The sequence below is a fragment of the Pantherophis guttatus genome, chromosome 5 (assembly GCF_059756535.1).
Source record: "Pantherophis guttatus breed Tessera chromosome 5, ASM5975653v1, whole genome shotgun sequence".
Classification (NCBI taxonomy): domain Eukaryota; kingdom Metazoa; phylum Chordata; class Lepidosauria; order Squamata; family Colubridae; genus Pantherophis; species Pantherophis guttatus.
The window spans coordinates 43,406,958-43,421,330 of record NC_142067.1 but is presented as its reverse complement, the minus strand read 5'-3'; the positions used below and the strand labels follow the sequence as shown (position 1 = coordinate 43,421,330).

The 14,373-nt window shown below is 39.2% G+C and overlaps 1 non-coding gene across 1 annotated transcript; it reads right to left on the bottom strand.

The window, feature by feature from the left end:
* Window positions 1-8,811: 8,811 nt before the first annotated feature.
* Window positions 8,812-8,936, bottom strand: LOC117657720 (U6atac minor spliceosomal RNA). Its single transcript, XR_004589176.1, has one exon. It is a non-coding gene; the product is annotated as a U6atac minor spliceosomal RNA (small nuclear RNA).
* Between the last annotated feature and the right edge of the window lie 5,437 nt (window positions 8,937-14,373).

Sequence of the window (14,373 nt, the reverse complement as noted above, 5' to 3'; positions counted from 1 at the left end):
ACATTATAAATCCTGTGTACTATTCTCTGCTTGATCTGTTTAAGGTTATCAACTCCATCTGAAACCAAGTTTGTTTGCCAGTTAAAATGTTTGCATAGTGAACTGTGAAGCGAAAAGAAACAGAAACATACTTCCAGCAAAACAGCAACAACAACAGATGGACTGAGGGAAGAAAAGTACCTGTAATGAAAAGGAGAGAAAATTAGGTGTAAAAAAAAAGCTGGAAAATAAAAATGGAAATAGAAACTATTTTATATCCAGGAAAGTGCAAGAAGAGGAAATTTTTTTAAAAAATGCCAAATTTCTGTTTCACTGAAAGAAGGGAGTTCAAAAAGTTGGTGTAGAATCCAGGGACAGAGAAAATTTTCCATTTAAAGCCATTTTGAATACTGCAGTCTCAGTGCTAAGAAGTGGATCCCCCCCCCATCTGTACCTATTCCTTTAAACATCATCTGCTTTTATTTTGTGAATATGACATAGGTAATTATCAGGCAGGAAGCAGACTATATTCCTTGTAACTGTATTTTCATTATATTTTTAAATGATTGATATCATATAAGTGTGTTATAGTACTATTCATGTGTTTAAAAATCATTTCAGAAGTCATGGAAAGTAGATTCCAAGTCCTTTGCTTTGCCTGTTGTTCGTTTTCATACTGATAATTATAGAGAATTATTTAACAAGCATTAACAATTCAGTGGTATATTTGCCTATTTAGAAATATATCCTGCTGAGCTCAGTACAGCTTATTCCCAAATAAATCTTCCTGCGCTCCAGCAGATAAGCAAGTTTACTCAAAAGTAAATCTTCCTAATTCTAAAGTGACTTAGATTACAAAGTGTTGTGATATAGAGGCAGTATGTAATATTCCCTTTGCACAATTTTCTCAAATTTTCTGTCATTGGTTAAACTCTGAAGTTACAGCTAGCCTAAATGACATATACCCATAAAACATAAAGAAATAAGAGAAAGGGAAGGGAGGGGAAGGGAAGAGAAGGAAAGGAAGGGAAGGGAAAGGAAAGGAAAGGAAAGGAAAGGAAAGGAAAGGAAAGGAAAGGAAAGGAAAGGAAAGGAAAGGAAAGGAAAGGAAAGGAAAGTTAATTTTTCTTAAAGGATAAACTCTCTGTTGCACTCTGCTTTGAAATCTTTCACAAGCAACCAATTGTTTCTTTTATAGCACTAAAGCCCACTTTTGGGTTGCAAGTTGTAAGAAACAATTACTGTTGATACAACAGCTGCTCCTTGAAAGGCAACAGTTGTTATTTGGATTTTTTAAAGAAATTATTTGACTGTCCCCTAGGCTCTTATACAAATCCTATATGCAAACAAATCTAGCTTAAATTAATCTTTAGAAACAAACATAAGCGCCCTAAGCTTCTACTTGACATTACAACGTTGTCCTCTTTCTTCTCTGATTAATAGAGCTAAGCTGAAACTTTCAGAAACAATAAAGAAGGCACCCTGAATGGGGGAAATAAAGAAATGTTTAAAAGATGGAGAAGAGAAGAAATGGGATGGGGAAGGTTTATCAGAATAAACATCAATGAAATATTTGTCTTTGTCATCTCCTTCTTCCTCTTCCTCTTCCTCCTCCTCCTCCTCCTCCTCCTCCTCCTCCTCCTCCTCCTCCTCCTCCTCCTCCTCCTCCTCCTCCTCCTCCTCCTCCTCCTCTTCTTCTTCTTCTTCTTCTTCTTCTTCTTCTTCTTCTTCTTCTTCTTCTTCTTCTTCTTCTTCTTCTTCTTCTTCTTCTTCTTCTTCTTCCTCCTCCTCCTCCTCCTCCCCCTCCTCCTCCTCCTCCTCCTTTTCTTTCTTTCTTTCTTTCTTTCTTTCATTTTATTGGTTCGATTTATATGCCACCCTTTCTCCGGAGACTCAGGGCGGCTTACAGTGCGTTAAGCAATAGCCTTCATACTTTTGTATATACCTGCTTAATAGGGCTTTCCCCCCCCCCCCAAGCAGTGTTCTTTTTTATACAAAGTCAGCTTATTGCCCCCACAATCCAGGTCCTCATTTACCTACCTCGAAAGGATGGAAGGCTGAGTCAACCTTGAGCCTGGTGATATTTCAACTTGCAGTAATTGCAGGCAGCTGGTGCTACTTCACAGCACTTTACTTCACAGCACTTCTGCTGCACCACCAAGGCTCCTCCTCCTCCTCTTCTTCTTCTTCTTCTTCTTCTTCTTCTTCTTCTTCTTCTTCTTCTTCTTCTTCTTCTTCTTCTTCTTCTTCTTCTTCTTCTTCTTCTTCTTCTTCTTCTTCTTCTTCTTCTTCTTCTTCTTCTTCTCCTCCTCCTCCTCCTCCTCCTCCTCCTCCTCCTCCTCCTCCTCCTCCTCCTCCTCCTCCTCCTCCTCCTCCTCCTCCTCCTCCTCCTCCTCCTCCTCCTCCTCCTCTTCTTCTTCTTCTTCTTCTTCTTCTTCTTCTTCTTCTTCTTCTTCTTCTTCTTCTTCTTCTTCTTCTTCTTCTTCTTCTTCTTCTTCTTCTTCTTCTTCTTCTTCTTCTGAATAATATAACAAATACTAGACGTTACTAGAAAACTATGGCCTAGTCAGGCAAAATACTTTCTAATTTTAGCCCTGTTCCTATTGTTATTTAAATTCTCTACTTCATTTAGAAAGTTTAAAAAACTTTTAAAAAATTAAAGGTCAGTTGTAGCTTTCATTGCTCTTGACTGAAAAAGTGTAAGATCATTTTGGAGCAATGACCACAGCTACATTTCAATAAAATCAATAAAGTAGTGAAAGTACGTGGAAGTCGTGCTTAATTTTCTTTTTATCATTTGGATTAAAATTAAATCTATGATTGTTGGATTATGACCTTTGGTCATTATGAACTGTTTCTTCCTATGCTCATACTCAGCTATGCCATTTTTTTTTCCTAATTAGTGATACAGTTTCACTTAACTTTAATGACATTTAATGGCACTTTCTTAGTGTATGACATATTATCAGGACTTACAGAAGATTAGAAGAACAAATAGACTACTGTGCCAGCTTTGGCTGTTCTAGTCCTAGAACCATTGCTTCTAACAGAGCTATTTTGTGGTATAAGGAGCCCACAAGCTGCTGTGTTGTGCTGAGTGGAACCATTAGGATTGTAATGGAATGTAAATTAATTACCTAATAGATGTTATTAAGAATACATGTTCTAAAGCAAGGATTAGAAAAGAAATGATTAAAATACTCAGGTGCAATAAAAGGGCAACATGTACTGTAAGTTACTTTGGATTCATTTGTACCAAATCTTTTATAAAACAAATCTTATATGTACAGTATTTGTGCAAAAGAGAGAGAGAGAGTGGGACAACTGATAAGTGAAAATTGCATTATAGCTTTTGAGCAACATTTAACAGTAACAGAGTTGGAAGGGACCTTGGAGGTCATCTAGTCCAACCCCCTGCTCACACAGGAGACCTGTACTAGGGATTTGAAATGCTGAACTGATGACCTTTCTGATCGACAAGCTCAGTGTCTTAGCGACTGAGCCACCTAGTCAGGCAGAACATAAATTACAAGGCAAGTGTTTTAAGTAAGTTATGTGGTATAACATTTATTGCTCCCTCTCACATTCTGCCCCTTGAAAGGCCTCTACCCTTCTATCCTTGCATAAAGACTTGAAGTCATGGTTTATATCCCAGGTGCTAGGATAAGATTGTATAATTGCAGATTAAAAGTTTGACTTGGTGCCAGGTCTTTATTGTACTTTTATTTTTTTATTTTATTTTAAATTTATATACCGCTCTTCTCCCTGAGGACTCAGGGCGGTGTACAGCCAGAATTAAAAAACATAAAATACAAATATTAAAAAACAATTAATATATATATAAATTTGGCCCAAAATTCAAAATACAAACCAATTAAAACATTTAAAATTTCTTCTTAAGCCAGCCCGGCTTGCTGGAAAAAGTGGGTTTTAAGGGCATGGCGGAAGGCACTAAGGTCTTGGATTCTCCTTATCTCTGGGGGAAACTGATTCCAGAGGGTAGGTGCCCCCACAGAGAAGGCCCTCCCCCTGGGGGTCACCAGCCTACATTGATTGGCTGATGGCACCCTGAGGAGGCCCTCTCTGTGGGAGCGCACGGGACGATGGGAGGTCGTCGGTAGCAGCAGGCGGTCTCGAAGATAGCTAGGCCCGATGCCATGGAGCGCTTTAAATGTGATAACCAGCACCTTGAAGTGCACCCAGAAGACCACTGGGAGCCAGTGCAGCTCGCGCAGGAGCGGTGTTACATGGGAGCGCCATGCTGCTCCCATCACTATCCACGCTGCTGCATTCTGGACCAGTTGGAGCCTCCGGGTGCTCTTCAAGGGGAGCCCCATGTAGAGTAATTGCAGTAGTCAAGGCGAGAGGTGACGAGGGCATGAGTGACTGTGCATAGGGAATCCCGATCAAGAAAGGGCCGCAACTGGCAAATCAGGCGAACCTGACAAAAGTTCCCCCTGGTTACAGCTGTCAGATGTTCCTCCAAGGACAGCTGCATATCCAGGAGGACTCCCAGATTGCGAGCCCTTTCTGTGGGGGCCAAAGACTCGCCCCCAAATAGTCAGTGATGGAGTCAACTGACTATATCGGGATGTCGGGAGCCGCAGCCACTCAGTCTTGGAAGGGTTGAGCTTGAGCCTGTTCCTCCCCATCCAGATCCGCACAGCCTCCAGGCACTGGGACATCACTTCAAGGGCATCATTGGGGTGGCCTGGGGTGGAGATGTACAGCTGGGTGTCATCAGCGTACTGGTGGTATCTCACCCCGAAGCCACGGATGATCTCGCCCAGTGGCTTTACATAAATGTTGAACAGAAGGGGCGAGAGGACCGATCCCTGTGGCACTCCACAGATGAGAGGCCTCGAGGTCGACCTCTGCCCCCCTGCCAACACAAACTGCGACCGGTCGGAGAGAAAGGAGGAGAACCACCGCAACACGGTGCCTCCCACCCCCAACTCTTCCAGCCGGTGCAGCATGATACCATGGTCGATGGTATCAAAAGCCGCTGTGAGATCTAACAGGACCAGAACAGAGGAGCAACCCCTGTCCCGAGTCTTCCAGAGATCATCAACCAACGCGACCAATGCCGTTTCCATGCTGTGCCCAGACCTGAAACCTGACTGGAATGGATCTAGATAAGATGTTTCCTCCAGGAATTGTGGGAACTGTCGCGCGACCACACTCTCCACAACCTTCGCCATGAAGCAAAGGTTGGAGACAGGACGGTAGTTGGCCAATATTGCCGGATCCAGGGATGGCTTCTTGAGGAGAGACCTCACCACCGCCTCCTTCAAGGCAGCGGGGAAGTGGCCCTCACTCAGCGAAGCGTTGATAACACCCTGGAGCCAGCCTCGTATAACCTCCCGGGAAGCCAGTACCAACCAGGAGGGACACAGGTCCAGTAAACATGTGGCCGCACTAAGTCTCCCCAAAATCCTGTCCACATCATCGGGATCCACAGCATCAAACTCCTCCCAGATAACATTCTCAAGACTATTCCTCGTCACTCTGCCCTGATCTACCCAGTCCAAATCCCCCCGGATCTGAGCAATTTTGTCATACAGGTATTGTCCAAAATCCTCCGCCCTGCCTTCCAAGGGATCCTCCCGCACTCCCGGATGGAGCAGGGAGCGGGTCACCCTAAACAGGGCGGCCGGACGATTCCCTGATGATAATTAAACTTTGCCGTCTTTATCGCCACTAGGTAGGTCTTAATATGCGACCTTACCAGTGTTCGATCAGATTCAGCGAGACTGGCCCTCCAACCGCTCTCCAGGCGTCTTTTCCAGCGCTTCATTTCCCTCAGCTCCTCGGTGAACCAAGGAGCCACACGGGATCGGCACCGGGTCAGAGGCCGCAAAGACACGACTCGGTCCAAGGCCCCACCAGCCGCCCGATCCCAGGAGGCTACCAGGTCCTCGGCCGAGTCATGTGCTAGAACTTCAGGAAATGGCCCAAGCTCCATCTGGAACCTCTCAGGATCCATCAGGCGCCTGGGGCGGATCCATCTAATTGGATCCACCTCCCTGCGGCGGGGGGCAGCGGTTCGAAGATCTAGATCTACTTAATGCTTTAGTTTAGTCTTATAGTTTTAATATAATTTCCTAAGTTATTTTAACTTTTGATTGGGAGTTACCCATATTTGGTTAAGAGCTGGTGGCTCTATAAAAGTTTTAAATAAATAAATATTTAGTAAACAGCCATAGACCATGGGGAAGGTAAAATTTACAAAATTCGCTAAAAAGACAAAATAAGATAAGTAGGACAAACTCAGCAGAGACTAAAGATATTGTGAAAAGTATGTGTATAATGTATTGTACAGAGATCTTATATGTATCATTCCAACTTCATGGCAATATTTTAGTCCCCTCAAAGTTCATGCAACACTATTTAATATATATTAGCATTGTCTCTTCTAATTCCCTATTAATGTTTTCAAGCAATGTATCCAAAATGATAGATGGCACAGAACATAATTTCTTCATATCTATGTCAGTGTGTAAGAATTAATCATCTGAGAAACATAAAAATATATTTTAAAAGCATATGGAAACATTTTGCTACTATTCAGCCTGGATCTAACTGTATTTTGTGCTATACTTTTATAGCACAAAATACAGCTTTTTTTAAAAAAAAAAAAGCTGAAGAGGATAAAATGTAACAAGGTTCTAATGTAAGTAGTGGCATTTAAAGAAAATATCTTTTTATTTCGGAATAGTGCAGCTTCAATAAGTAAAACATAGATTATGTTGCTGATCAAAACTTCTCAACTCAATTCATCCTTTTATTACAAGTCATAGGAATTTCTACATCCAATTCTTTTCCCACAAGACTATACACATAGTTATAACAATAGGATATAGCTAGAAAAAATGTCATGGGAAATAAAAAATTGATAAACAAACAAAAGAGATACATATTATATATGTAGTTTATTACTTTGGAAGCATATTGGCTCTGTAAGTGAAAGCAATTTATTTCTTCAGTAGAACTTGTCATAAACTATTTCACCTATACCTAATGACTATTTAAAGCAATCATATTTTGGAAAAGAAGAAAAAATACAATTTCTTCTAATGTTACCAGTATATGCTTACTTGAATTATTTAATAATCTAATATACTATCCTAATAAAAAACTCATATTTAAAATAAAATTATTATGCATTTTAATTTAGAATCTTATCATGTCTGTACTTGCAAACTAAAGCTTTTTTGTCTATTTCATATGCATTTGAGAAGGTTCCTGTAATATATTTTTGAATGAACTCATTTACTTGCATGTAAATATATATATTTTTAAATTAAGATTTAAATTAAATCTAAATCAAGAGGTTAAAGGTGCAATATAGTTGGTTAGCATAACATATTGTGCAATTTTTGCCACATAATTAAAACAGTCATTGGACCTGAAAATGTGTAAATCTATGGCAAAAGATTTGTGTCCTTGAACAATAAAATTACAGATTCATGAAGTTTTATATATTACTTCTGGAACTTAATAAAACACACACAGAGACACACATACACACCAAAATATATAAGAATGAACAAACTTTTCTGAAGAATTCAAATAGTTCAATATTTACATGTTTTCTAGGAAAGGGATTAGGTGCAATAATATATTGTGCTTCTCCTTTGTTCAACTTTCATCTCTAGATACCAGTTTGGGGTGCAAATTTCTATACCACTGTCCCATAGTCACACTTTGTTACCTTCTACTGTTAGTTTAGACTCTTCCCTTCTAATCCTAGAGGAAAGGGAGAGGGAGGAGGAAGAGGAAGGGAGGGAAGGAGAGAAGGAGGGAAGAGCAGTGTAGAGTAGAGCAGAGCAGAGACAAAAGAAGAGGCGAGAAGAGAGTGTTGAATTGATCTCAATAAACAAAATGTTCATTAAAAAACCTTCAGGTAACTTCACAATAATCTATGAGATTTTGATAAAAAAATAAAATTATTCAAAACAAATTATTCATTGGTGTGTGAAAATAAATACAAATATTCTTATAACAGTTCAATTAGTGACTGTTCAAAGTTACAACATCACTGAAAAAAGCGACATTACCATTTTTTACACTTATGACCATTTCAGCATCCCCATGGTCATATGATCAAAATTCAGATGCTTGGCAACTGACTCATATTTATGACATTTGCAATGTCCTGAGATCAGGACCTTTTATGTTCTTCTGACAAAGCAAAGCAAAATCAATGGGGAAGCTAGATTCACTTAACAACTGTGCTATTAACTTAACAATTGCAGTGATTCATTTAACAATTGTGGCAGGAAAGGTCATAAAATGGGGAAAAAGTCACTTAAAAATGTCTCACTTAGCAACATAAATTTTGGGCTCAATTGTGGTCATAAATTGAGGACTATCTGTACTTGATTCATAATATATTATAACATAATATATAATAATATTTATAGCGCTCTCTCTCACACACACACAGATGAATTTTCTTTTTCAAATGCCATTTTCTTTTTTTCTCATCAAGCATAGTTGTAGATTATCTTATTTATGGTCTCATAATATTAAATGTGTGCCAAAATATAATGCAGAATGCAATCCAAAAACCATATATGGCAGGACACAGGGGCTTTCATTCTACAATAATCATTTGCAAAGTATGAATTGGAAACAGTTCTGATGCTAAGGCTTTTGTCTGGTAAGGTCACTTGATTATACACAATTAGGGACCCATCATTCGTCATGATAATAAAGGAAGGGACAACAGTAATAGCAATGTAATAAATGTGTATTGTCACCTGATTCTCAATTACTTTCAACAATCAAACAAGGAAATTACAATAACTTAAACAAACAAACAAATAAATAAAGCAAAACCTCGTAACCACAATGTAAATGGCAGTGTCTTAACTACATGTATGTTGTCCATGCTGCAAGGGCCTCTTCTGTACTTAACAAGGGGACTGCTAACCTTTTAGCTGAAATAAAACATCTTCCACAGACTTTATATTTCCTATGCCTATTAGATTGCCTTGAACGTACTTCTATTGATGTGATTTGCAGAACTCACAAATTAAGCACAAAAGAAAGGTGCATATGGAAAAGTTCAAAAGTCAAAGGCTGAAAATTTTGGATTATAGCAATAGCAAAGGCACTCAGACATATATACCACTTCACAGTGCTTTAAAGCCCTCTCTAGGCAGCTTACAAATGTCAGCATATTGCTGACAACAATCTGGGTCCTCAGGAGGAAGGCTTGAGGCAGTGGGAATCGAACTGCTGGCAGTCAGCAGAATTAGCCTGCAATACTGCATTCTAACCACTGTGCCACTACGGTGCTTAATTTGTGACTCTATTTTTCAAAAGGAATTGGAAATCTTTTATTAGTGACTTTGGAATGAAACCAGTCCTAACCGAATATACTACCTATTGTTTAATTCGGTTTTATTCTGTTTTTAAATTTTGTATTTATGTGTTTTTATCTTGTGGCTGGTCACCGTCCTGAGTCCTTCGGGAGTAGGGCAGTATACAAATCAAATAAGCTAAACTAAACCTATAGTATGTTCGGTTGGGTTAGTTATACAGATAGTTAATAAAACATATATTTCTATTCTGAGTCATAAAAATGGAAGGACAATTGAAGGAAACTCATTTGTTTTTATTAGTTTTTTTTTCCTGAATGTACTTTATTTAGTAAACTATAAGTTCTATAGACAAAGAGAACTAGCAGTTCCTATTTTGTTAGCTTTCCTAAGGCACACAGTAAAGATGCCTAAATATAATTTAAAGAGTAAAAATGTTTGGTATGTTCAGAGCTTTCAGGAAAATACTTTTTCATGATAGCATTTTATCAGTCCAAGGTTCAATAACTATGGACATGAGGCAAATATCAAACTGAAATCTTTTTAAACTCATAAGCCATAAGAAATAATTAATAGATGAAGCAAAAAGCAATTAATTGAAAGGCATCCAGTTCTAACAACCTACACTTCACGGACATAGTCTTTTACATAAAATAGTAAATAGATTTTCATTTAATTTTTGGTTATCACACTTTCAGATTTCAGATGATTAGTTTTGCAATCAACATACAGTGAGATGTTTGCTAATGATTTTTACACCTTTGTTAATATGTAACACATTTCAGAATTCTGTAGTTTTTTAAATTATTATTATTATGCAAAGACATTTTCCCACACAGTGAACAGTGCCACTGTTACCTTTATGAAAACTGGGAATAGTTAGCAGTCACTCTCTAACAATATGCTAATTAATCCTGTGGTTAAAAGCAAAAAATGTTACTATAATGGTCAAGGAAAAGATGAATAGCAAGCACCGGCAGCTGTAGTCTACAGCAATTTACCATGAGCTGTGTGAAATCATCATTGAAGAGAACCATGGAGCAGAGAGGTGAAAAAGTGTAAATGTATCTCGAAGGGGCATTATGAAGTGGTGTACTCAGGAATAGTTAGTTACTGATCCTCTGTAGTCCAGTTTATGCAACCAGCATCAGCATCAGCTATTCTGGAATGTAACTTGAAAACTTCCAGTATTTAAGCCTCTACCTTGGAGCACACAGATGATAGAACAAGTTCCATCTACCAATACTTTCAAAATGGGACTGACACTCACACTCTCCCTCCCTTCCCCTCTCCCTGCTCTCTCTCTCTCTCTCTCTCTCTCTCTCTGTCTCTCTCCAACCCCCTCATTAGATTATGCAGTATTTTATTTTTCATTTTCCAATTTGTAAACATTCTCTTTCACCACATTCTGCCAGCCTACCGCTTCCTGACTTCTATATAGATTTGTCTTGAAGACAATGATGTGTTCCAATTTTCCTAAGCAGTTTCCAGAGTTTGACATTTTCAACCCAATCTAAAACTTTTCTATAACCAATAAAGTCCATAGTGACTTTTTAGGGGTATTCTTTGGCTTGCCCTGGAGCCCTGGTGGTGCAGTGGTTAGAATGCAGAATTGCAGGTTAATTCTGCCCACAGTCTGGATTTTGATCCTGACTTCGAGGCTCAAGGTTGACTCAGCCTTTCAGCCTTCTGAAGTTGGTAAAACGAGGGTTGTTGGGGGAAAATATGCTGACATTGTAAATTGCTTAGAGAGTGCTGTAAAGCACTATGGAGTGGTGTATAAGTCTAAATGCTATTGTTATTCTCAATTATCCAGCATGCATCAGCCATAATTAGCCCAGAGTTACAATGAGTTGGTTAGCCTTATAAATCTAATCAAATAAAATCAATCCTCTTATGTCTCTGCCTTTTCTTAAACCATAATTTCTTTTTCTTTATAGGGTTCTCTGAGCTGGATAATTCTAAACATAATTTGTTAGCATGTGAAATTAAGGATTTTGTATGACAGTTTACACAATCTATTAAATTTCCTGTCTTTAATACTGGAATGTAGAATGATCACCTCCAATCATTTGGCCACTATTCTATAGATTTGCTTTCAGAGCTTGGTTAGAGCTTTTACTGATTCTTCTGCTTTGTTTTGGGTTTTTTTGGTCATGTTTCTGAAGCTGTTTCAGAGTTCCTAAAGCCTTCTGACTTAGTAATAACCCAGTGAATTCATTTTCAAATGCTAGAGATTCTTAACAAATTTTTACATTTGTTTCTTCTCTATGCATTATATTACCTCACTGATATAATTATAAAAAAGAAAAGAAAGAAATCTCATATTTTTTCCATTTTATTGATCCATCATAATAAAAATTTCCCATCTCAAATATAAATCAATGTTTACATTTTTATATAAATCTTATTAAAAGTACATTTCACCATAAAGTTCATTACTTAAACTCACCTACTTACCAAAATCATGATTAATCTTATAACCCAGTCCTTCAAATTAAATCTTGCCTATCAATTAACAAAGAAAAAAATGATCATTAATATGCTAGTGTGTGTTGAATAAAAAAAAGAAAATAACCAACCCAAAGAAAACAATTAAACCAACAAATCAAGACGTAAACAATATTCCAATCAAGGAACCACTAAGTCAAACAAACAAGCTAACAATAAACAACAGCCTAATCAAGGAACCACCAAGAACATTTCCACCAACCCTGACAGGGCAAGCCACTATTATATAAAATGAAAGCGAACACCACTCTCTTCTAACATTGATTGTGTTACCTAGTTTGGTAATGAAACGTCTGCAAGAAAACAACCAAGATCAGAGAGCACCAAGGACTCTACAATTCAGCCTGAGCTACTAATATGCACTTCTATCTATAAAATAATTACAATTTACTTTCTCAGAGAAAATAAAGAGAAGGGCCAGACAAAAAGCTTCGCCAATTACATTTGCTGTTAGATCCAAACAAATAGACACTGAGCAAAATTAAATATCAGGAAAAATGCAGCCTCGAATATTACAGATTGAATTCTTTCAACAAGTTTTAATCCTTTAATAAAGAACCTCAAAAAAGATCTTCTTGTTCTATAAACTAAATCTACAGTATGTACCAAATCATTTTTTAATCCAAAATGATCTAAAAATATTGAAAGCCATAAAGAGAGATACATCTCAGTAACTGAGGGAAGTATCTCTTCAAGTTAATATAACTTAATTAAAGTGTTTAAGAAATGATGAGCCCATATATCTTATCCATTTTTGTCAGTTACACAAAAGAGCTGTTGAATTTGATGACACCCCTGCCTCACAGCTGGCTACTCATTAGAGCAAGGGTCAGCAACTTTAAACACTCAAAGAGCCACAAAGGTCCTAAAGGGAAGCTCCCCATTAAATTGTGCAGCTGACCGGAAGTCTGGTTTCCCCACCATACATTCTCCTCCTAGCGCAGCATTCTTTTTCCTCTGCTGACTGGCAGTCCAATTTCCCCATCATAGAGTCTCCTTGTAGCGTGGCATCCTTTTTCCTATGCCGACCAGAAGTCTTGTTCCCCCCATCATAGAGTCTCCTCCTAGCGTGCTGTCCTTTTTCCCCTACCTGTCCTAACCAAAAGCCCTATCAATTTTGGAGCCGACTGGTGACAAGGAGCCACAGCAGAGGGATGAAAGAGTCACATGCAGCTCCAGAGCTGTGGGTTGCTGATCCCTGCATTAGAGGATTGAGAAAGCCTTGTTTTAGTACCCTCAAAATACCGGTTGTTTGAAAAACATGTGGTTGATTTCTGAATTCTCCTTGCCTGAATTTCTTCAGGCATCAGAAAGCCTGCATGGACCCAAAAAACAAAGCTGGGTATGAGCTACCCATTAAAACAGGCTGGATGTGTCACATGCTGGCCACGCCCACTCTCAATTTAGCAAAAGGGGAAAAAAAGCCCATACATCACATGATGCCACTGTGACGCTGTGAGTTTGACACCCTGTTCTAAAAGATCATCAGCTATTGCTCAGTAATACATTAAGTACCATTTAACTAGTGGTGTCCATCATCCAGGACCATATCAACAATCCTTTGTATTTTTTATCCATGTGGCGTTCTTGGTAAAAAATACTGGAGCATTAATATTGCCTTCTCCCATACAGTATTAATTGATGGTTTTGTCATTGTCACAAAAGTGATCTCTGCCTCCAGCCTCTATGTTATTGCTACCCAAGATAGGTGCCTGCTTGCTTTAGATGCCAACTGGGATGTCCTTCATACTTGGGCAATCCTTCTAGGATTATGTACCCTTTGCAAATCTTCTCAGCATTCTACACTCATCTATCCTAGGAATGACAAGGCAGCACAGTAGAACTTCAGAGACAAAATCAAACCACAGATGTAATTCAAACTGACTTAACCATATATCTGATACTATTTATGTATAATGTCTAAGTTTCATTAGCCCATCAGATGATTTAAAGTTATCATTTTCACATCTGAAAGAAAATTTAAAATTGTCTTTGTGTAAATTTTTAAGGGGTTTGGGGAGGGGGTGGGGAGGGAGGCCAGTCTGGCTGTTAATGGTGCCATAGGGGGTACAGACTTTGGGGGAAAGGGGACTGTTAGAATGCCCTCTATTGAGGGCTTTTCCATCAATACGCTGAGTGGGAGGGGCAGGTATGGCGGGAGCAGGGGGCCGCATCATGTGGTGGGGGCACGCGCTCGCTATCTCCGAGCGATTGTGTGCCCCGGTCCCCTTAGCTCTTTCCGTTCCTCAGGCTGCTTAGAGTCTCAGGGCCCGAGTTTCCGGCTGATGTTGTGTAATGCCAGGTCCGTAGTAAATAAAGCCCCCCTCATTTGTGATCTTATTCAGGAAGGGGGAGCGGACCTGGCAGGTATTATGGAGACCTGGTTGGGCCATGGGGGGGAGGGTTCCCCTCGTGGATATGTGCCTATCAGGCTTCCGTGCATTTCATCAGCCGAGAGCTCAGGGCAGGGGCAGGGGGGTGGCGGTCATTATAAGAGAGGATCTTGATCCGAGGGAGACCACTGTGCCTCAGATGGCCGGATGTGAGCCCCTTT